Raw genomic sequence first — 22003 nt, 5'->3', positions numbered from 1 at the left:
TAGTGAGAGAAATATCTGTATTCCAAAGTATGCCATGGTACTAGTATTGTTTATGCATTCTGTAACACTACCTTGTGTTTTAACCCTCTCCAGAATTGGCTGCAGAGACTGTATTAAAGCAGTTCCTCTACTATCTCCTGTTTAGGGCTGTACAACCACTAACCAGAAGGTAGAAGGAGGGGCTACCAAACCGAGCCAAAGAAAGGGAAGTCAAAGCTCTCACAAACGAAAGCAGCATGACAGAGCTACAGGGCTCAAACCTCCGGAAGGGGTAAGCAAGCCGACACAAAGGTACAATTAGTTTACACACTTACCATAGATGCATGGAAGATACAGGGACCACACTAATTTGCTGAACGATATGACAATGCATTACTTACCGTAAAAGCATTTCTGATGGTTGTATCTGCTTAGATTCACATGCTGTGCATAGGTCCGACATCCAGTGGTCACTGCGGAGTATTGCATTTTGTTTTTCGTAGTCGAAAAGGGACGTCGACAAGGCGTGTCTGAAATACTATCCGTATAGTGACGTGCATTGTACCCACAATCCCTCACGCGTCGAGGTCCCTCTGTTTGTATTTTTCTGCCCTGAGGGAGCCTTCTAGACGTGAGTGAGTACAGAAAAGAGAGATATAAAAGGAAGTCTATGTTCCTTCCATCCGAGCGGGGAGGAAGGGTGGGCGCATGTGAATCTAAGCAGATACAACCATCAGAAATGCTTTTACGGTAAGTAATGCATTGTCTTCTGATGTTTGTTAATCTGCTTAGAATCACATGCTGTGCATAGACTAGCGAGCAGTACCCGGAGTTGGCGGTGGGTTATGAGAAGGAACAGTAGAGAAAAGATGTCTTAATACTGCCTGTCCCACCTGGGAGTCAGATCTCGAGTGTGCATCTAGACAGTAGTGTTTTGTAAAGGTGTGCACAGAACTCCAGGTAGCTGCTTTGCAGATGGACTCAAGGGGAACATTTGCAATGAATGCTATGGACGCCCCCGTGCCTCGAGTAGAGTGTGCTCTTGGCTTAAAGGGCAGTTCTCTCTTAGCAAGAGTATAGCAGAGAGTGATGCATTGAACAATCCATCTAGAAATAGTGGACTTTGAAACTGCATCCCCTTCTCTTCCTGCTGCCACCGAGACGAAGAACTGATTAGTCTTCCTCAGTGGTCTGGTTCTTTCCATGTAGAACATGACCGCTCTGCACACATCTAGTGTGTGCAGAGTTTTTTCTCCCAAGTTGGAAGGATTTTGAAAGAACGTTGGCAGTTCTATATACTGGTTTACGTGGAATTTCGAGATGAATTTCGGAGCAAACCTTGGGTGCGTGCGTAGAACCACCTTATCTCTGTGAACTGTAACGAAGGGGTCTAGAACAGAAAGAGCCTGTAGTTCACTTACTCTCCTGATGGAGGTGATAGCTATTAAAAAAGCAGTCTTAAGAGTGAGGTCTTTAAGAGATGCTTTGTGCATGGGTTCGAAAGGTGAGCCCATGAGTCTGGTAAGTACCCCGTTATGGTCCCATCCGGGAGCTGGGTCAGCTATCGGGGGGTGTATTCTCTTTACTCCCTCCATGAAGGCCTTTATAACAGGGATCTTCCACCACGACACCTTGAGTTGGGAAGTGGTGTATGCAGAAAGTGCCGCTAGGTGGACTTTAATGGAATTGAACACTAGACCTGAATCCAATAAGTGGGTCAGGTATAGAACAATATGTGTGGGAGAGCAGTCAATCGGGTTGATGGTTTTCCCTCTGCACCAGATGACAAATCTCTTCCACTTGCTAGAATAGCAGTGGCGAGTGTTAGGTTTTCTGGCTTCCCTGAGGATGTCCATGCATCTCTGCGGGAGCTGTAGATGTCCGAATTCTATGATCTCAGGAGCCAAGCTGCTAAGTTCATGTTCTGGGGGCATGGATGCAGAGTCCTGCCCTTGTCTTGTGACAGCATGTTGTACGGGCAGGGGAGTTTCACTGGGGGAGATAGAGACATCTCCATCAAGTGAGCGAACCATGGCTGTCGGGCCCACATTGGGGCCACCAGTATCATGGTCACTTGTTCCTGGTGCATCTTGTGCACCACTTTGTTGAGAAGGGGAGTCGGGGGGGGAAAAGCGTAAACAAATTTCCCTGACCATTACATCGATAGACCGTTCCCCTTGGATTGGTTCTGGGGGTACCTGGAGGCGTAACTTAGGCATTGTGAGTTCTCCAGGGTTGCGAATAGGTCTATTTTTGGGAATCCCAATTGTGTGAAGACGTCGAAGACGATGTCTTCGTGCAGTCGCCATTCGTACTCTTCGGGCAGGGGGAAATCTCAGATTGAGTTCCCCTGGTACATGTTGTGACAGTAGGAACATGTTTTGTTTGAGAGCCCACTTCCATATATTTTGGGCCAGTTTGGACAGTCCTGGAGAGTGGGTGCCCCCCTGCTTGTTGATGTAGTACATGGCTGTGGTGCTGTCTGTAAGGACCAACACAGTCTTGCCTTGTAGGTGTTCCTGGAAGGCTTTTAGCACCTTGAACACAGCTAGTAGCTCCAGTAGATTTATGTGTTTGGATGCTACGTTCGGAGTCCACACTCCGTGAGCAGTCTGATGGGATAGGTGAGCCCCCCATCCTGTGAGGGATGCGTCTGTGGTCAGAGTGGCTTCCGCCACGGGTGTGGCAAAGGGTTTCCCTCTTTCCAGGTTTTCCTTTGTCCACCACCGTAGCGAGAGAACCAAGGCCTGCAAGACCACCACTAGATCGTCCCATAGTCCGCTGGCCTGACACCACTGGCTGTTGAGCCACTCTTGCATAGGGCGCAGGCGCGCGTGAGGTACCAAATAAATACACGACGCCATCATGCCTAGCAAGCGCATTGCTTTGCGTACCGTCACCTCTCGACCGGTCACATATTGAGGGATCTGAAACAGCATGTTTTGGACCCTCTCGTTGGAGGGGAAGACGAGGCCGTCCTTTGCTTGAATTCGAGCCCCTAGGAATTGTTTGATTTGGCTGGGGTCTAGGCTGGACTTCTTTTCGTTGATGGAGAAGCCCAACTGGAACAAAAGGTCTACAGTCTTTTGGGAATTGGAGAAGCATGTTTCGTAAGAATCCCCTGTTATGAGCCAGTCGTCGAGGTAAGGGTAAACTGGGATGGACAACCTGCGCAGGTGGGCCGCTGCCACTGCCAGTACCTTCGTGAATACCCTTGGTGCTGATGCTATGCCGAAGGGTAGCACTCTGAACTGGTAGTGTTTGCCCTCTATCATGAACCTGAGGTATCTTCTGTGCACTGGCAACATTAAAATATGAAAGTATGCATCTTTCATGTCCAATGTTGTCATGTAATCTCCCTGTGATAGCAGTGGGATCACTTCCTGTAAGGTCACCATACGAAACTTCTGGGGTTTGATAAACTTGTTCACTGGGCGCAGATCTAATACAGGGCGCATGGTTAGATCCTTTTTGGGTACAAGGAAGTACACTGAATAAATACCGTCCGTTACCTGAGATAGAGGCACGACCTCTATGGCTCCTTTTTCCAGCAGTTGTTGTACTTCTTGGAGAAGGATGGCAAGGTGTTCCGGTGTCATGCGTCGTCCCCTCGGGGGTCTGTATGTTGGGGAACTGTTGAATTCGATGCAGTATCCGTGGGCTACGGTGGAAAGTACCCAGCGGTCTGACGTTATTCCCTCCCATGCTGGAAGAAAGGATGTTATCCGGCCCCCGACCGGTGTTGCATGGGAGGGGACGCGAATCTTCGCGTCACTTGGTTTTGTTGGGGGCTTGGGAGCCTCTGGGGGTGGACCCCCGACCTCTCCCTTTGCCCCGGTGCTGGCCTCTTTGGCTGTACTGCCCACTATTGGTCTGGTAATTGGTGGCAGGGTACTGTTGCTACTGATTCTGCTTTTGGCGTTGGCCACGAAAAAAGCGTTTGTTGCCATAGCCGCGTTTGGTAGTGGGCTTAGAGATCTGGTCAAGAGTTTTGATAGTATCGAACTCTTTTTTAGCCATCTCCAGAGCCTCATCCACCACTTTTCCGAAGAGGTTTGAGTCTTCAACAGGTTTATTTATTAAAGACGCCTGTGTCTCCGGTTTGAACCCTGAGTTGCGCAGCCATACATGGCGTTTTAGGAGTATTCCCTGAACCAGGGAACGTCCCGCTGTCTCTGCAGCATCCAGAGAGTTCTTTACAATACTCTGGTTGACCTGGGTTCCTTCGCCAATAGTTGATAGCAGGCGTGTACGTAGTGGTTCCGGCGCTTCTTCGACGTCTTTACGCAGTTTGGCCCACTGCGCGTCCGCGTAGCTAGCTAGCAAAGAATTGTTGTTCGCAATTCTTGCCGAAAAGGCAGCTGAGGATGTTACTCTCTTTGCAAGGGCATATAACCTCTTGCCCTCCTTGTCCGGTGGTGCCTCGCTGGTGGACAGCGGCACCCCTGCCCTCTTCCTTGTATTAGTTACTACAAGGGAATCCGGAATGGAATGTCCCCTGATGTACAGCGGGTCTGAGGGTGAAGGAGTGAAAAGTTTTTCAATTCTTGGATTAACTCCTCTGATTAGTGCGGGTGTGGATAGCGAAGGGATGATTCTTCTCTTCACTGAAGCGAGGAGGGGAATGGTCTGGCTGACCGGGGGTTTCTCCTTAATTACTCTTTCCACAAAGTCTATTTCAGGAGAGATCTCCCCAGTGTCCAGTTCGAAATGTGCTGCTGCTCTGCGCAACAGGGCATTAAATGTGGGCTGATCGTCAATGGGAGACGTGTTTCTAACAGGTGAATTGTCAGGAGGATTTAGGTTCAGGACATCAGTGTCCGAATATACTGATGGGGATTGCCAGGGATGAGAAGGTCCTTCTTCTGGATTTTCTCTGAAGCCTTCTCCTACCATGTCTGGGCTGTCTTCCAGACCTTCCTCCTGGTTCTGTCCCTCTTCATCGTCCACAAATTCATCCTCCTCCTCCAAGTATTGTTCCTCACCAGTGAAGTCATACACATTATGGAAATCTGAGGCTGTGTCCTGCTGGGGATTGAATAGTCTCGGATATTTGGCCCTGGGGTCCTCCTGAGGCCCTTCTCTTGTTCTCTTGGGAGCAGGAGGGTTCTGGGTCTTCATAAACCTCTCCATTCTCTCCATGCAGAGATGGAGCCTTTCCATGGTTTCTTGGGGTACCCCTGAGCGGTCTAGTGGGGGAAAATTAGTGTCATCTAGCTGAAAACGGCTCGACCTCTCCCACAACGTCGAGGAAAGTGTCCCGTCGCCTTCCGAAAAGCCTTTCGGTGTGCTGGGGGTCCCCCCGACTGAAGGGGGTAGTCCCGGTCTTTCTTCGGGCTTTTTCAGCATGTCTTTCGACCTTTGCGTAGCGCTCGACGTGTCTTTCGGCGTACGCTTCTGGGCGTCGGCTACAACGATCCTCGCCAAGCTCTCTGTGACTCGTTTGTCAGTGGAGGGCTGTGGTTTCGACGTTACGGGTGTCGATCGTTCTACGGCGGCGTGCGCTCTCTGCTGGTGCACGCCGGCCGATGGTTTGGGGGCGGCGCCCTTATTTGCCGAAAGCCCAGTCGCTGGTCGCGGCTGCGAGAGGGGCTTCGAACCTGAACTGTCCGAGGAGGCCGCCGGTGGAACCTGCGTCTCCCTGGGCGCTGATGCTTTCTTCGTCTTCGACGAAGAAGAGCCATGGGTTGTGTGCTTATGTGTGGTATCGTGTGCGTCAGTGTCGCCGGAGTGTTCATCCCCATAAGCAGGGCGTGAGCCGAGCCCGTCGGGGCCGGGGACAGACGACGAAGAGCGCGAGCGCTCTTTAGAGGGGTCTACGACTTCCGTAGCGGAGGTCGTGTTATCACGTTCCTCGTCACTGTCGGTGGTAGCAGTGGCGGGTGAAGAATCGGCCTTCGACATAGCGTAGGCCGCCCACCTCTTGACCCTACGGTCTTTTAGAGTCTTTGGCTTAAGAAGCCGACAAGCCGTGCAACCCTCCTCTTTGTGATCGAGGGGCAAGCAGCGGTTACACCGTGAATGCTTGTCCTTCCAAGTAAACTTGCCCTTGCAAAGCGGGCAAAACCTAAAGGGTGTCCTCTCCATAGCCGAGGCAATAAATCGTGATAACGACCCCAAGGGAAAGGAAGGGGAAAAGGAAAGGCATTCTCAGAAAAGAACCAGAGATGTCCCACGACCCCACTCTCCCTACTGTATTTGGCCTGCAAGGCCAGGCCACGTGTTCGGCAACGCCGAAGGATCTCCTCCGCTCGTCCCCTCCGTCGAAGATCTTGCTCGGCGGAGACAGCTTCACAACTGCGTCGAGGGAGGGATCGATGTGTTATATATTAAATAGGAAAACGACCAAAGGTCGAGGAGATGAAATCTGCAATGTCTCTTGAGGAGCTCCGCGTAAAGGCGACCAGTAGCTGGGCGGAAAAAAACAATCTGAGGGACCTCGACGCGTGAGGGATTGTGGGTACAACGCACGTCACTATAGGGATAGTATTTCAGACATGCCTTGTCGACGTCCCTTTTTGACTACGAAAAACAAAATGCAATACTCCGCAGTGACCACTGGATGTCGGACCTATGCACAGCATGTGATTCTAAGCAGATTAACAAACATCAGAAATACGTTAATTGTGTTACAGATATCAATCTCTATTAGTTCAAATAAGCACTGGAGCACATAATACACATTCTAAATGATACATTTGACAAACATTACTTCACAGTAATAGTCGTTAAAGCTTGTATCTGCTTAGATTAACCTGCTCTGCATAGGCCAACATCTAGTGGTTGGAATGGAGTATTAAATTATGTAATTTTCAAAGTCGAAAAAACAGTGTGGACAGGGGCTATCCCTACAGTTACGTGTACAGTACCCATACTCCTTCACGCGTCAACGTCCTCATTGTTATGTTTCTGACCAGTAGCTTGTAGTAAACTGTATGTGTTGCAATGTGTATTTGTGTTAAAAATAAAAAACTCATTCTCCCTTCCTCTTCTTTGGTACCATTTCTCTACTTGCAACATCTTGTACCTTGAGCTCCCATAGAGGGAAGGATGGGTGGGTGCATTTCAATCTGAGAAGATACAAGCCACAGAAAGACGATTACTGGTAAGTAATGTTTGTCTTCTGAGGCTCGTAGATCTGCTTAGAATCGTATGTGTTGCATAGACTAGCAAGCAGTACCTCAAGAAGATGGTTACTGTTCCTTCAGCTAACCTACCAACAACTGCTTTAAAACTGCATGCTCAACCGAAATTCAGTTCTTGCTGCAGTGTCAACAAAATAGCGCTGTGTAAACGTGCAAACATAACTCTTTGTTGCTGCCTTGCAAATAGCTTCAAGTGTCACAACAGCAACAAAGGCAAGCATTGCTCCAGTTCTACTTGCAGAATTAGCTTTAGGTGTAAAAGGAAGTGTCCTACTGAAAGGCTAGAACACAAGTGAAGGCATCCTACAATCCATAAGGCTGTGGTAGTCTGAGACAGGATCACCCTCTTTTCTGGCTGCAAAAACCACAAAGAAGTGATCAGTTTTCCTCAGTTGTTTTGCCTTGTTAAGGCAGTATATGGCTGCCTTGTGAACTACCAATGTGTGTGGACGTTCCCCTGAAATTTGGAAATAAGTTGGTCATTCAATCGACTAACATTAAACTGATATGTATTTTTGAAACAAATGCGGTTGAGTCCTTAAGACAACCTTGTTCTTATGAATTGTGATGAACTGCTCAGACACCGAAAAATCTTGAAGCTCACCGAGCCTGTAAACAGAAGTGATATCAACAAGGAAAGCCAACATGTAATTGAGGTATTTCAAGGTACCGTTATGCATTGGTTTAAATGGTGGAACCATCCGTTTGCAAAGTTCAAAATTAAGATACCAACCTGATGGTGGGTAAGCCATGGGTGGGTATAATAATTTCACACCTTCCATGAAAGCCTTGATGACCAATTGTCCACCAGGAGACTTTACTTTGATGTTGTCTAAGGCGACAGGGCCACCAACGGCACTTTTAAGGAACTGAATACTTGACCCGAGATCGAGTAATAAGATTCAACAGTATTCGTGATGATGAGCAATAAATAGGGTTGTTTGATTTGTTACACCATATGACAAACCGCTTCCACTTATTATAGTATCAGTGTCTAGTGTTGTGTTTGCATGCCTCCTACAAAATGTCCATACATGTTGTTAGTAAGTGAAAGTATCCAAATTCTACGACTTCAGGAGCCAAACTGCCAAGGTGGTTGAATGAGGATGTCGATGCAAGACCCGACATTGTCTCAATAGGTTTTGAGTAGGTCATCTTTACTGGTGGGCACAAAGACATTCTTAAACAAAGTGAATACCATGTTCGCCATTCCCACATTGGTGCAATGCATATTGTTGTCATGTGCTCTTGTGGACCACACTCTGCAACACGGGTGGCAGGATCGGAGGGGGGGGGGGGTCAGGGAACCAAACATCCTTGACCAAGTGTGTCCCCCCCAGGAAGCTTGTAGGCGTATTGTCCTTTGAAGACACCACCTACAAATGCTTTGTTGCGAGTTTGACATCTCTGAAGAAGATGACCACCCTATCTGTTGATGTAAAACACGGCTGTCATACTGTCTGTTGCAATGAGGAAGCCCCCCCCCCCCATCACCTTATCTTGTAAAGTGTGACACGCCATCTTGATTGATAGAAGTTCCAATATGTGTATGTACTTTTTCTTTAGTGGAACTGAGCAGGTTCCCTGAGCTTGTGAGGTGTAGCAATGAGCCCCGCAACCTATTAAGAGATGTGTCATATTGGCTATGTGTATTGGTGGGTTGACAAAAGGTTTCCCTTTTAACAGGGTTTCCTTTTGTATACCATTTTAATGTCAAGACCTGTGTGTGCAAGACCTCCACTAGAACTTCTCATTCCCCCTCTGCTTGTGGCCACTTTTTTGCAAGCCATTGCTGTACTAGACCCATGTTGAGGCTGGCATGAGGCATGATGAAGACGAAAGATGCCATCATTCCAAGCAGGCGCATTACTTTTCTGGTATCAGACTGGCTTTGTAACAGGCGATTTGACCTAGAAGATTTCGTAGTCTTTCATTGGAACAATAGACTGGTGCCAACTTTGTATCCATTACCGCCCCATGAAACTGCTTAGACTGGCTTGGGACCAGACTGGATTATTTTCCTCATTGATCGAAAATCCTAGGCTGTGCAGTAGACTGACAGTGACCCCTGTATGCAGGCAACATTTGTGTGGGCTTTCCCCTGTTAATAACCAAGCGTCTACAGATGGGTAAACTGGAATGTCTTCTCTGAAGGCGTGGCACTGCCACTCTGGTGAACAATAGAAGTGCTGAGGTAATTCCAAAATTAAGTACTTTGTATTGGTAATGTACCAGATTTATTTTGAAATGTAGATACTTACAATGACATGGGAACATTGAAATATGAAAGTATGCAAATTTCATGTTGAGAGTTACCAGAATCGCCTCTTGAGTAGAGGAAGGACTCCCCACTCCCCCCCACCCCCCAAGGATGTCATTCTGAACTTATGTGGCTTTACATATTGGTTTGCTGATCTTCAATCCAACGTGCCTTTTGTCTCATCTTTCTTTGGAACGAGGAAGTACAGTGAATAAATGCCTCGATTTACCTGTGATTGGAAAAGGAGCTTTAGAAGAAGTTCCACAATAAACAATTGGATCTCTGCCTGTAGAAGAAGTTGATGCAGGCGAGGCAGTCTTCCATTTCTTGAGGGTAGATTATGCAATATTAACAAGAACTCTATTAAATACCTGTATATAGAATCCACTTGTCTGAGGTTATGGTCAACAATGCATGTGTATGTTTTTAAAATCAACCCCCTACCGGGGTGACATGGGCAGGAATGTATATTAGGGTGCCATTGTTTTGTAGCAGAGGCAGACCCTCTTGAGGTGTGGCCTCTACCATGCCTATACTGTCTCTGAAACCCTAAGGGTGTCGGATTTTGTGCACCCTGGTCGAGGGGTCTGGCCAGTTGTATATGTGCCTCGTGTTGATGCTTTTGGATAGGTTTGGGAACGAAAAGTGTATTGATTGCTAGCAAAACCACTCTGGTGATTGAGCCTGCCTGAAATCTGCCCTTATGACTGGATGGTTTCGTGTTCTTTATTCACGTTCTCCAAAGCCTAATCCACTGCTTTTCCAAACAGTAGATTTTCTTCCACCGGCATCTCCAGCCGTGTGACTTGCGTCTCTGGCCTAAAACCCGACCCTCACAGCAAAGCATATGTTTTTACTATTGTTGCCTCCAGAATTACTGTTGATGCGGTATCTGCAGAATATTATGCATCTGATGCCATGGAGCTCAACTTTAGCGAGCCATAAACGTAGTTGAATTGGTGATTCGTTGGAAGTAGCCACCTTTCCTACTAAAGCAAAAATCTTCCCGCTTTGTCTGGTGAAAACTCTGTCGGCGCTAAAGTTGTTTTTGCGCCGTTAGACTAGTGATTCTAAGGTAAGTTGACCCCTTATATTTGCAGACTTAAATATTTTTTCAACACAAGAGACTTGTTTATTAACCCCTAGGCAGACAAGGGATGGTGTGATTCTGTTTGATTGTTTTTAATAGAGGAATATATTGGCCCATCTGTTTTTTTATCTTTAAGGAAATGGTCTACGAAGTCTGTATCCTCCTCAGACTAACAAGTCTCAAACTTAAATAGGTCTGCCGCCTTCTTTAAAAGAGCATTGTATGAATCCTGATCATCAAGTGGGGAGTACAGCCATTACTGTACTACAGTAAAGCCCTACCACTCGAATTACCTTGCATAACATTGCACATCCATGTTAGTGAGCTAGTAAGTAGTTCACTGCTGTGATCCAATCTTGGGTGTTTCTCCATTTACTATTGAATCTCAAATTTAGGTTATTTTTCCATTTGCTGCTGTGTTTTAAATGTAGGTATTCCTCCCACTGCTCAAGTATCTCTGTAGGTGTTATTTCTATTTACTGCAGTGTTTCAAATTTTGGGGGTTTCTCCCGCTGCTCTGGTGTCTATGGTCAGGGAGTTTTCTCAATTTACAGTTCAGCCTCAAATGTAGGCGTTTTCTCCTACTGCACAAGTATCACAAATCTGGGTGTTTCTCCTTTTCCTGCTGTGTCTCAGATTTAGTTATTTCCACACTGGCCACTGTCTACCAGAATTGGGTGTTCCCCCATTCACTGCTATCTATCAGATCTAAGTGTTTCTCCATTTTCTGCTATGTCTCAAATGTAGACGTATCTCCACTATCCCTCTCACTGCCATACTTAAATATACGTGTTTCAATTATAGTACCAAAATTGATTTCTGGAGGTTGCAAACATTTCTCGCTGAAATAACTGAATGTGGGTGTTCATACTGTGGGTGCACCTCGCTCTGCCACAGTTACATCCAGGTGTTAACAGGGTAATACCAAAGTGAACTTTATAAGTGTATCCATTGCTGTGCCAAAACCAATTCTGTGGGTTGTCCGTTACTTTCGCCAAAGTGCACTACCATAGTCTATATTTTTGGTGACTCTACCTCCTCCCCGCCCGCCATGCGTGCCCAGGACATACCACACCAAGCCCCCAAACCTCCATTCCTCTCATCACCCCTGCAGTCCGCCCACCCCCACACAGCAGACATTTCTCCAGCCCACTGACGTGCCACTCGCCACAAACTTCTCAATACCCTCCTGGCACTTTCAACCGTATCACGCACGGCCCATCCGAACCCACCCTCATCACCCATGCCAACCACACCCTCTGGTCACAGGGTTTTCATACAACTTGCAATCTTGCGAGCAGTCGCATGCTGGCAACACATGGGTCAGGACCTCGACCAATACTTGTAGGGGCGTCTTGAGTGTGCTCAGTTTCAGCCAAGTGTCCTCACAAACCGAGCTCCCTTACAGAAAAGAGGAATGACACTGCCTTGGTCGGATTTGCAAGTACATATCATTGTGCCTGTGATTCGCTCCTCTAGAGGAAACAAATACATGTTGACCATGACATGTTTGTCTACCAAGTGGGTGGAATGTCTCCCGGCCCCAAATTGCAAGGCAGAATCAGCTGCTGCCCTAATGATCAATTTTCACTTGTTTCGGCCTTCTCCAAAGGATTGAATCGGACCGAGGAAGTCAGTTTACCACTGAGGTGATGACAAAGATGTGAGAGATACTTGGGGTAAAGAGAAAACTCCACATTGCCTACTGCCGAGCCTCGAGTGGGGGAGTTCAGAGGTACAATAAAATGATTGTGGGCATCCTGAAGATGTTTGGGGCGGACTCTGGACCTAGTTGGGACATCCGATGACTGCTTGTCCTAATGGCCATCAGGTCTACACCATCTTCTGCGGCAAAAATGTCACCATTCGAGCTCATGACTGGATGAGAAACGGTGCTACCTCAGCATCTGCTCTACAGAACTCAAGCGCAGACCCTGATCAATGCGTCCACGACGCACGAGTACATTGAGAATTTACAAAAACATCTTCAGCATGCTTTTGCTTACACTCGGCAAAAACTAGAAAAGTCGGCAGAGGGGATGAAAACCCACTACGACTTAAAGACCACCAAGAAAGAGTACCAAGTAAGGGATAGGGTCTACCTGTACAATTTTCAAAAGAAACGAGACCAAAGAGCGGAAGTTCCCCCCCTCTTGGCGCGGCGACTTTGAATTTGTAGATATAACCTCACCTGTCGCCTAGAAGATCCGCATTCCTAAAGGAGAACAGGGTTCACATCAATCAGTTGAAAAGCTGTCACCCCAGACAGAACTTGCGACTGAAGAACCCATTTAGGGTAGAGCCCAGGAACCATCGGAAGAATAAAGGCTTTTTCAACTCCAGCAGGACCATTTCAATTTAAAGTCATGCCCTTTGGACTCCATGGTGCCCCTGCGACGTTCCAAAGATTAATGGATAGAATTTGACAACCTTATTCTAGATTCAGCGGGGCACACATTGATGACATTGTAGCATACAGCAAGAAATGGGAAGAACATCTCTATAACCTGTATACTGTGGGGTGAAATAGCCCCCAATTGCCAGAAATCAAGAGACCAGGGTCATTGGTGTGCAGGCCCCTAAATAAAAGGCCAGCGTAGAAATGATGTCCTTCATAAGGCCTAGTGAAGCAAAGTCAAAAGGAAAGAAAGTGGGCCTAAAAAACTCAAGATGCTAAAATGTGCACAATACTTTTCATAAAGGAAAGACATGTGGAAATGTTTCACAGATCCATGGAGAGCTGCAATGATATTTCCATGAACCAGCAGTGCACAGAACCCTCAATGGGATGTCAGAATTGTGTTCAGCAGCTGCAGTGAAACTGAGCTTTTTATTTTATGTACATTAGACAAAATAACGTCATTTTGTTTTTCCCCTCTAAACTAATACTATGCTCAGCAAAATGTTTGTCAGACTGTCAAAATGTGAACTTGGTTTCTGCCTATCCATCCGGGCCATTCAGGTGAGTGGGTGAGCCCCCAGCCTCTCTAGGCCCAGAAATCAGCTGCCCATTACCCCATCTGAGCATCCTGTGTGTCCCCCAGCGCAGGCCGCGTCCTTTCCAGCCTCCCCTGTGCCCGCCCTCGCTCCCTCCCACTTGCCCTGATAGGCTGCACTGAGCCAGTGTGCTGCCCCCACCTCGACCTGCATGCCACTGCCATCCTGGCCATGCAGGTGAGCCCCCAGCCTCTCTAAGCCCAGAAATCCACTGCCCGTTACTCCATTTGAGCCCCCAGCTCCCCACGTGTCCCCCAGCACAGGCTGCGTTCTTTCCAGCCTCCCCTGTGCCCCGCCCTCGCTCCCTCCGACCAGCCCCGATAGGCTGCACTGAGCCAGTGTGCTGCCCCCACCTTGACCTGCACGCCACTGCCATCTGGGCCGTGCAGATGAGAGGGTGAGCCCCCAGCCTCTCCAGGCGCTCCATTTCCATCGGAGCGCGGTTAGCCTTGCCCCTGGCTGCTGCTAGTGGACTTTTGGGATCATTGTGTGTATTCGACAAGGCCAGAGGCCCCTTGCAGACCCTCTCCCACCGCGCCCTCTTCCTGCTCCCTCTTCCCCCGCCTCCTCTCCCACCCCGCGCCATCCCCCTGCTTCTCGTCCCCCTGCTTCTCGTCCCCCCGCCTACCGACCCGCCCCCCGCACCATTTGGTCCTCTCGGCCCTCATCACCGCTCCTCCCAGGGCAGACCCCTGGCCGCGCAGCCCACAGCTAGGGGCCTAAAACCAGAGGCGGCTCCGGGAAGTGCCAGCAGGTGTCTGCGGGGTAAGCAGTGGCCAGCCGTCAACCATAGACTACAAGGACCAGTAAGGTAGGAGTGGCCTGGGCCGGGAGTAGAGCAACCACTCTACCCCAGATTCTGAACCACTGCTCTGTATAGACGTATACAGGTCTCTCGTCTAGCTGGGGTTTTTGCCTCCAAATTGCATTGTAGGATACCCAGATTGCATTGATAGCCCCCCCTCCGACTATACAGGTCTCACAAAGTTTAGCTGGGGCTCTGTCTCCAAATTGCATTGTATGACACTCAGATCGCATTGATAGGCCTCTCTTCCACTATACAGGTCTCAAGTCTAGTAGGTTTCTGTCTCCAAATTACACTGTATGATACTCAGATTGCATTAATAGACATGTCTCTCAAATCTAGCAGGGCTTTGATGCCCGGACTTCATCAAGGGAGTAAATACTAGCTGCGCCCCTCAAAGTAATTCCACAACCAGTGCATGTCCTTCCTAAACACACATGGCTAACTCACCACAGTGAACCACATTCAGGGAGACAAAGACTAAAGAGAGCCAGCGTTAACACCAAACTATACAACCATTAACCATCTCCCTTACCCCCACCAAGACAGCGACTCAACGAATAGGCAACATCAGCTGGAAATACCACCTACAGACAGACTAAAACCGGTAGAGGACAGCATCCACACCAGGTACTACACCACAAGACAACCAGACCAAAACAGAACCAACTGGACATCAGAAAAACAAAACAAATATTAAACAACTCGGAATCGTACAATGCCGTAAAAACAACCCATCCCGAGGGAAAGAAGAGAAGAAAGAACACACTCCGGAACTGCAACTAAGAACTGCAACAGAACACACCCCCACAGACAGAAAATAAATAAATACATTTAAAAAAACGAACCAACTCAGAGAAGAGACAAATCCCTCTACCCAACTCCATACCTCGCAGAGAACTGCTCACCAGACCGAACCAACGCAACGCCAGAAGCAGCAACATTAAACAACCTAACAAAATCATGAAGAAGGATGAACACCACCAGAAACAACAAACACGACCGAAGCGATAACACCTTACATCACCAAAGCTAGAAGAACCTCCAATCGACAACCGCAACCCCTGGAAGACGAACCCGATGAAAACAAAAACCCAACACAAAACCTAGAACTATTCGAGGACGCCGACAACCCGAAACCTACACCTCAACAAGATCAGAAGACGACCCTAACAAGAGAAGCCAAACTAAACTACACCTCCAAACTCCACTGCAATCTAATAAACGCAAGACACGTCAAAACACTCTACAGAGATCTTCAACCTACTCGATGACAATGGTATTGACATCCTATTCATCACAGAAACTTGGGTGGACGACAACTACAAAATCACACTCCAAAGCTGCCTTCCAGCAAACTACAAATGCCTTCAAATAAACAGGAAAAACAAAAGAGGAGGCATTGCAATAGCATTCAAAGAACACCTAAAAATAATAACAGACTAACCACTCAACATCCTCAACTGCGAATCCATGGTCATGCATCTAACAGCGAGCCCAAAAACCAACATCACATTCATCCTGGTGTACAGACCTCCAACTTATGATGCATCCTTTGTCGACAACTTCATAGAAGCCATCATAAACATAGCCAGCAACCACGAACACCTAATCATCCTGGGGGACTTCAACATCTGGTCCGAAGACAATCACGCCAACTCACAAAACTCACTGACTGAACAACTCACCACCATGAAACTACGACAACTAGTAAAAGGGGCAACACACTCGGCAGGACACACTCTGGACGCAATTTTTGCCGAAGAAAAACTCATCACCACGGCACCGCCAATACAAATACTGTGGAATGACCATGTCATCCCATTCGTAATCACTCTGCCTACTCAGGTCTGCATCCAACCTCCTAAACTCCCAACCACCACAAAAATAAACTGGAAAGACATCAAAGAAACCAACCTACTCGACCAACTGGAGTTAACCAAGCTCTCAACAACAGAACTAGAGCTAGCTGACCTAGACGGGAAAGCAGAGATATTACACAAATGGACTGCAGATACAATTGACAAGATGGCCCCAGAAAAATCATTCACACCATCAATGGCAAATGGTTTACCCCACTATTAAACACCATGAAAAAAGGAAAACAAAAAGATGGAACTGGAATGGAGGAAAGATCACAACCTAGACAAAACAACACCGTTCCAGAAGCAAAGCCGTGCATACAAGAAGGAAATTCAAAAAGCAAAGAGAAGGCATTATGACAGAATCACAAATGCCACCAACACACAAAAAGACATGTTTCACATCATTAAAGAAATGAGAAACCCACCAGGCTGTGACATCACCCCAACCCCCTCGGAGAAACTCTGCAATGACCTTGCAGACCACTTCAAAAAAAAAAAAAAAAAAAAATCTATGACTTCCAACAAACCATCCTACAGAGGCCAACCATCAGCAACATACAACCAAACGAACCCATCTCAGAACCGCAGCACAAACTCAATAACTTTCCTGAAATATCAGCAGAGGCATTCACAATGCTGGTAAAACACAGCAAGAAAACGGGTTCACCGATGGATCCCTGTCCCCCGGACATCTACAAATCAATCATCGCACAAGGAACGCCAGCAGAATACTACAGAAACATTCTAAATTTATCACTAGCAACAGGAACCGTACCAAGGATCTTCAAATCAGCTTACATCAAACCACTTCTGAAAAACACAAGCGGCGACGTAGATGACCTCTCCAACTACAGACCAATCTCTAACATCCTCTACCCGGCAAAACTCCTCGAAACCTACGTATACAAACTAACCCAAGAACACGTTGAAAAACAGCACCTGCTAGACCAAGCTCAAGTCGGCTTCAGACCCACAAGAGGTACAGAAACAGCACTACTATCCATCTGGGACGACCTAAAAATAAACGCAGACTCCAACACAACATCAGCCCTCATTCTGCTGGACCTCTCCGCAGCCTTCGACACAGTTAGCTATGACACCCTAACCAAAAGACTAGAAGACATATTAGGCATAACCGACACAGCACTACGCTGGACTAAATCATTCCTAGCAGACAGAACAGAAACCGTTTGGATTAAACCCTTCAAATCCACCACACAAGTTAATGACTGGAGTGCCACAAGGATCCTCACTATCACCAATGTACTTCAACATATACCAAACCCCAGTTATCAGAATCTTCAAGAAACACATCATCACATGCTACAACTACGCAGACGATACTCAAATCATCTACAAAATCAAAAACACCCAAGCCGATCATTCAAGCGTAACTGACTGTCTAAAAGAAGTCTTCAACTGGATGAATGCCAACAACCTGAAAATCAACCCAGGAAAAACAGAAATCATGATCATATCCAAAGAGAACGATACCGACATCCCGTGGCCAACGGAAATGGGAACCACACCATCACCGTCTAAGGTAGCAAAAAATCTGGGAGTCCTAATGGACAACACCCTCATGCTAGAACCGCAAATAAACGCAACAGTCAACAAATGCTTCTTCCTCCTCCACACAGCAAGAAAAATACTACCTTTCCTCTCCTTCACACACATAACACTCACCATTGTCGCCCTCATCATGCCAAGAATCGACTATGCAAACAGCCTCTACCTCGGAATACCTACTGAACAACCTACAACGGATCCAAAACACAGCAGCCAGCCTACTCCTCAAACTATCCAGAAGAGACCACATCACCCCTACCCTAAAAACACTACACTGGCTCCCAGTAAAACATTGTATTACCTTCAAAACAATGTGCATAACGCACAGGGCAATCTGCGGACAAGGAGCAGAATTCCTACAAAAGAAAATCTACAAGCCAACAAGACCTCTCAGGTCAACCAACGAAATCCACCTGGAACTAAAACCATATATTAAGAATAAACTCGGAGGAACTGCCTTCTACCACTTAGCAGCAAAAACCTGGAACATCATCCCAAAAGAAATAACCACCAAAGAACACCTAAAATTCAGAAAATCGCTAAAAACCTGGCTCTTCGATACCAGAGACTAAAACCGAAACAACCATAAGATAAAATGACTAAACGGGAAAGGATATTGACAAGCTCCCAGAACCGACTGAGAAGCACCCACGGCACCTGGACGGGTGACGCCGGACAGAGTGGTTCACAGGCGACACCCATGGAGACGGAGGCAGCAACCCCAGCCAATCCTAACCAACATCCCCAACCGCCCGTTTAGCTGCTACTAGGTACCGCTGGGTTGTGGAACTCGAGATACTAGCAATCACCACACTGACTGAGGTGTGGCCACTGGCAGGTGCACTAGCCATATAAGTGGGAGTGAGGAACATGCAGGGTTGTTGGCGGAGGAGGCAGCGAGATGTTAAAGGGGCCTCGAATGCAGAACGGGCACGGACCTTCCAGGGGCACAAGGTGCCCAAGCACCCCATCGGGTGAGATCACGCAAGCCCAACTCCTCAATTCAGGATAGAGATGCCAACTAGCCAATACCACTAACAATGTCGTCCTCTGCATACACCTCTCAAACTCCAAACAAGACCACAAACCTCCAGCACAACAAACCGCACAAACTTCACTACACTGCAACAACAAAACAAAAAAACACACAGCCTGGCAAAACAGTACACAAAAACTACCGGACGCAAACTCCCCCCAGGCCCAGCCGACAGACCCACCGGGCTGAGGCTGCCAACAGCACATCACTGCACTCTTGCACTTTTCCAGCCTCCTCCCACAAAGTCACCCTACCTCCCTCTTTCAGAGCCGCCAGAGCGTCGGGGGACCACTCCGGTGGTGATAATGTTAAAGGACATTTGTACCGCGCACTAACATTAACATATCATAAGCTCATCCCCATGGACGAGGTTAAAGAAACTTGCATGCATACTTTGTAAGTTGTGTGCCTTATGTCATTTAAAATGCATGTATATACGTGTTTACAGGCTGTTTGCTGGACTGCCATGAGCTGCTGGCTATTTCTTCAGATATGCAATTAAACTTCAGGGACTCCTTTGGTTGCCCTGGAGATTCAGCCCTGGTTGTCTCCATCCAGCAGTGCCTTTCCTTAAAAAAATACAATCTTGAATACTTTTGAGATCAGAAATGTAGTGGGGAACTGATGGGCCCTGTCTGTTCTGACAGGACTTGTGATCTGTGTGACCTCCAGGTCACAAGTCTCATAAAAAGTGCATTAGCTTAGTCATTAGCACTTGAAGGGGTAGGTTAATATAAACACAGACCCCTGTTTAAAGATGTGTTTTTCACCCAAGAGGAATGTGCCATACAAAGCTGCGATCAAAGACCGGCGCCTGTAATGCATTTTCTCACAATGCCCAAAGTAGGACCCGCCCGTTCCCGGGTGACCACGAGGTATAGCTCATAACACTGACTAAACCTTAAGATCCCTATATTCCATGGCACCAGGTGCCCTTTGGCTACCAATCCCAAAGTAGCAAGTCTTGAAATGTTCAAAGAGGAAGTTGAAGCAACAATCATGTGATTTTGTATTGCGAGGTGCTTGGAGGTGAGAAATTATAGTTCAAAACGAGGGCGGAAACCTTGGAGCTGCAAGGCATGGAGGGAGTAAGTGAAATGTGTGGGTGATGGTTAGAGTGCCCCCGAACCTCCTGTGTGTCCGTCTTAAGGCCTGCCAAGTGCACAGTATGAGTGAAAAACACGTTGTATAGTAGGAGCATAATTAACCCCTTAAGTGCCAAGGACGAGGTATCTGGTCCTCCAGGATGCCAAGGACGAGATAGGTTGTCCTTTTAGCCACCTTGTTTTGAACGATATCTGCACGGCAGGGATCGCTCAAAACTGTAATCCAACCCCCGGGCCACTGCCAGGGGGCTGGATTACCTTCAATTTCACGTCGGCGTGCTTAATGCACGCCGGCGTGAAAGTTATTTTCACCGTGGCAGCCATTTCGGGCTGCCGCAATGAAAATTAAAAAGGTGAGTCTCCACCTTTCTCACCTCGATCTGCGGCTGTATTTCAAGCCGGAGATCAAGGGAGGTGCGGTTGGAAAGGGGAGATTCTCCCCTTTCCAACAACACCTTTTATGAAAGCATTGCTGGGCGCGGATCGGGCGCAGAGCACTTGATGCGCGACCAGCATTGCCCACTAGACACCAGGGATCGGTCTGAGAAGTGGGGGGAGGTGGCGGCTGCTTACAGTAAGCTGCCCTCTTCCCCCCCCCTAACCCCCAAACCATGGGGGAACATATGGATAACCCCGGGGGCAGATGGCTGATCATCTGCCCCCAGGGAGGGGGCAAATTGAAAAAATAAAAATGCAACAGGGGGTGGGAGTGGGGAGGCCACAAGGCACCAGGAATTATTTTCTTTTTTTTTTTTTTATTTACACATGAAAGGGTGGTGGCCCTCCCACACCAAGTGGAAAGGGGGCCCACCCCTTGTAGCCCTACCTGGGGGGCCACCAGGAATAAGTATGCAGGCCCCCCAAAGGATGGGGCCTGCCGGTTAGGGCCCCCCTGGGAGCAGATGGCTGATCATCTGCCCCCAGGGAAGGGAGCAAAATGGAAAACAAAAATGGAGAAAAAAAAACAAAGGGTTTTTTTGGGGTGGGGTTGGCACTAGCCACCAGGGATTTATTTTACAGAAAAGGGGGGTGGCCCTCTCTCCCCTCGCCCCAAGGGGAAATGGGGGTACCCCTTGTAGCCCTCCCTGGGGGCAGATATCTGCTCCTAGGAAGGGGCATCTGACCCCAGGGAGGGCTGATTGAGATGGCCCCCCTTTGATTGGTGTGGGGGGGACCCCCCCTTTACACTGGAAAATTCCCCAGAGGTTTAGGGTGCCCCTCAGCCTGCCCTAAAGTGTAGTGTACCATTTTCAATTTTTTTCTTTCTTTACCAAACTTCCCTTGGCGCAGATGGGCACATTGGTGTGCCAATCTGTCCCCAGGGTGCCCAAACCTTACTTCCCCACCCACTGGGGGGCCTGTCCAACATTTTTTGGTGGTCCTCTCCACCCCCACCCCAAATAGAGGGGGTGTACCTCACACAGCCGTTTGTAGGAGGCCCAGGGAGGCCTGCATGAGGTGCCCCCGCCACCCAATTGCTTGAGGGGGGAGAGGGCCACGACAAAATGGCAGACAGGCCCCCCCAATGGGTGGGGCAGTAGGTTTTGGGCACCCTGGGGGCAGAAAGGCACACCAATGTGCCCCTCTGCGCCAAGGGGTGTTGGGTCACCAAAGGAAAAAAGTGAAAATGGTAGACAGCATTTTAGGGGGGGTGTGGGGCATCGCAAACAGACAGGGAATTTTCTAGTGGGAAGGGGTGGTTGCACAATGGAGTGGGAGCCATGTCATGCAGCCCTACCTGGGGGCAGATATCTGCTCCTACAAAGGGACACCTGAGCCCAGGGAGGAGTGCAGGACAGTCCCCCCCTTATCTACTCCCAGGGAGGGCTACATGAGATGCGCCGCCCCTCCAATTAGGGTGGGGGTGGAGAGGTGCACCCCTTCACATTAAAAAATTCCCCGACGGTTTAGGGTGCCCCTCAGCTCCCTACCCCACCCCCCAATAAAGTGCAGCCTGCCATTTTCAATAGTTTTTTTTTTTTTTACACAAACTTGCCTTGGCGCTGTAGGATTATTTAGTACATTTTGGAGTGCAGCGCCACTGCACGGGATCAATGTATAGCGTGTTTTTGGAGTGCAGCGCCACTGCATGGGATCAATGTATTGCTATAATGCGGTACAGCAAGGCATGTGTTGCCAGTGTTACATATG

At 48.1% G+C, this 22003-nt stretch overlaps 1 protein-coding gene across 5 annotated transcripts in view; it reads right to left on the bottom strand.

The window, feature by feature from the left end:
- MED12 (mediator complex subunit 12) overlaps window positions 1-22003 on the bottom strand; it is a 1704158-nt gene that overhangs the window by 1592427 nt on the left and 89728 nt on the right. The gene's annotated exons all lie outside the window — the stretch shown is intronic.

This window comes from Ambystoma mexicanum, chromosome 5p, assembly GCF_040938575.1.
Source record: "Ambystoma mexicanum isolate Mex_15411 chromosome 5p, UKY_AmexF1_1, whole genome shotgun sequence".
Classification (NCBI taxonomy): Eukaryota; Metazoa; Chordata; class Amphibia; order Caudata; family Ambystomatidae; genus Ambystoma; species Ambystoma mexicanum.
The sequence above is the reverse complement of the archived record's forward strand: the minus strand, read 5'-3'. Positions and strand labels throughout refer to the sequence as shown.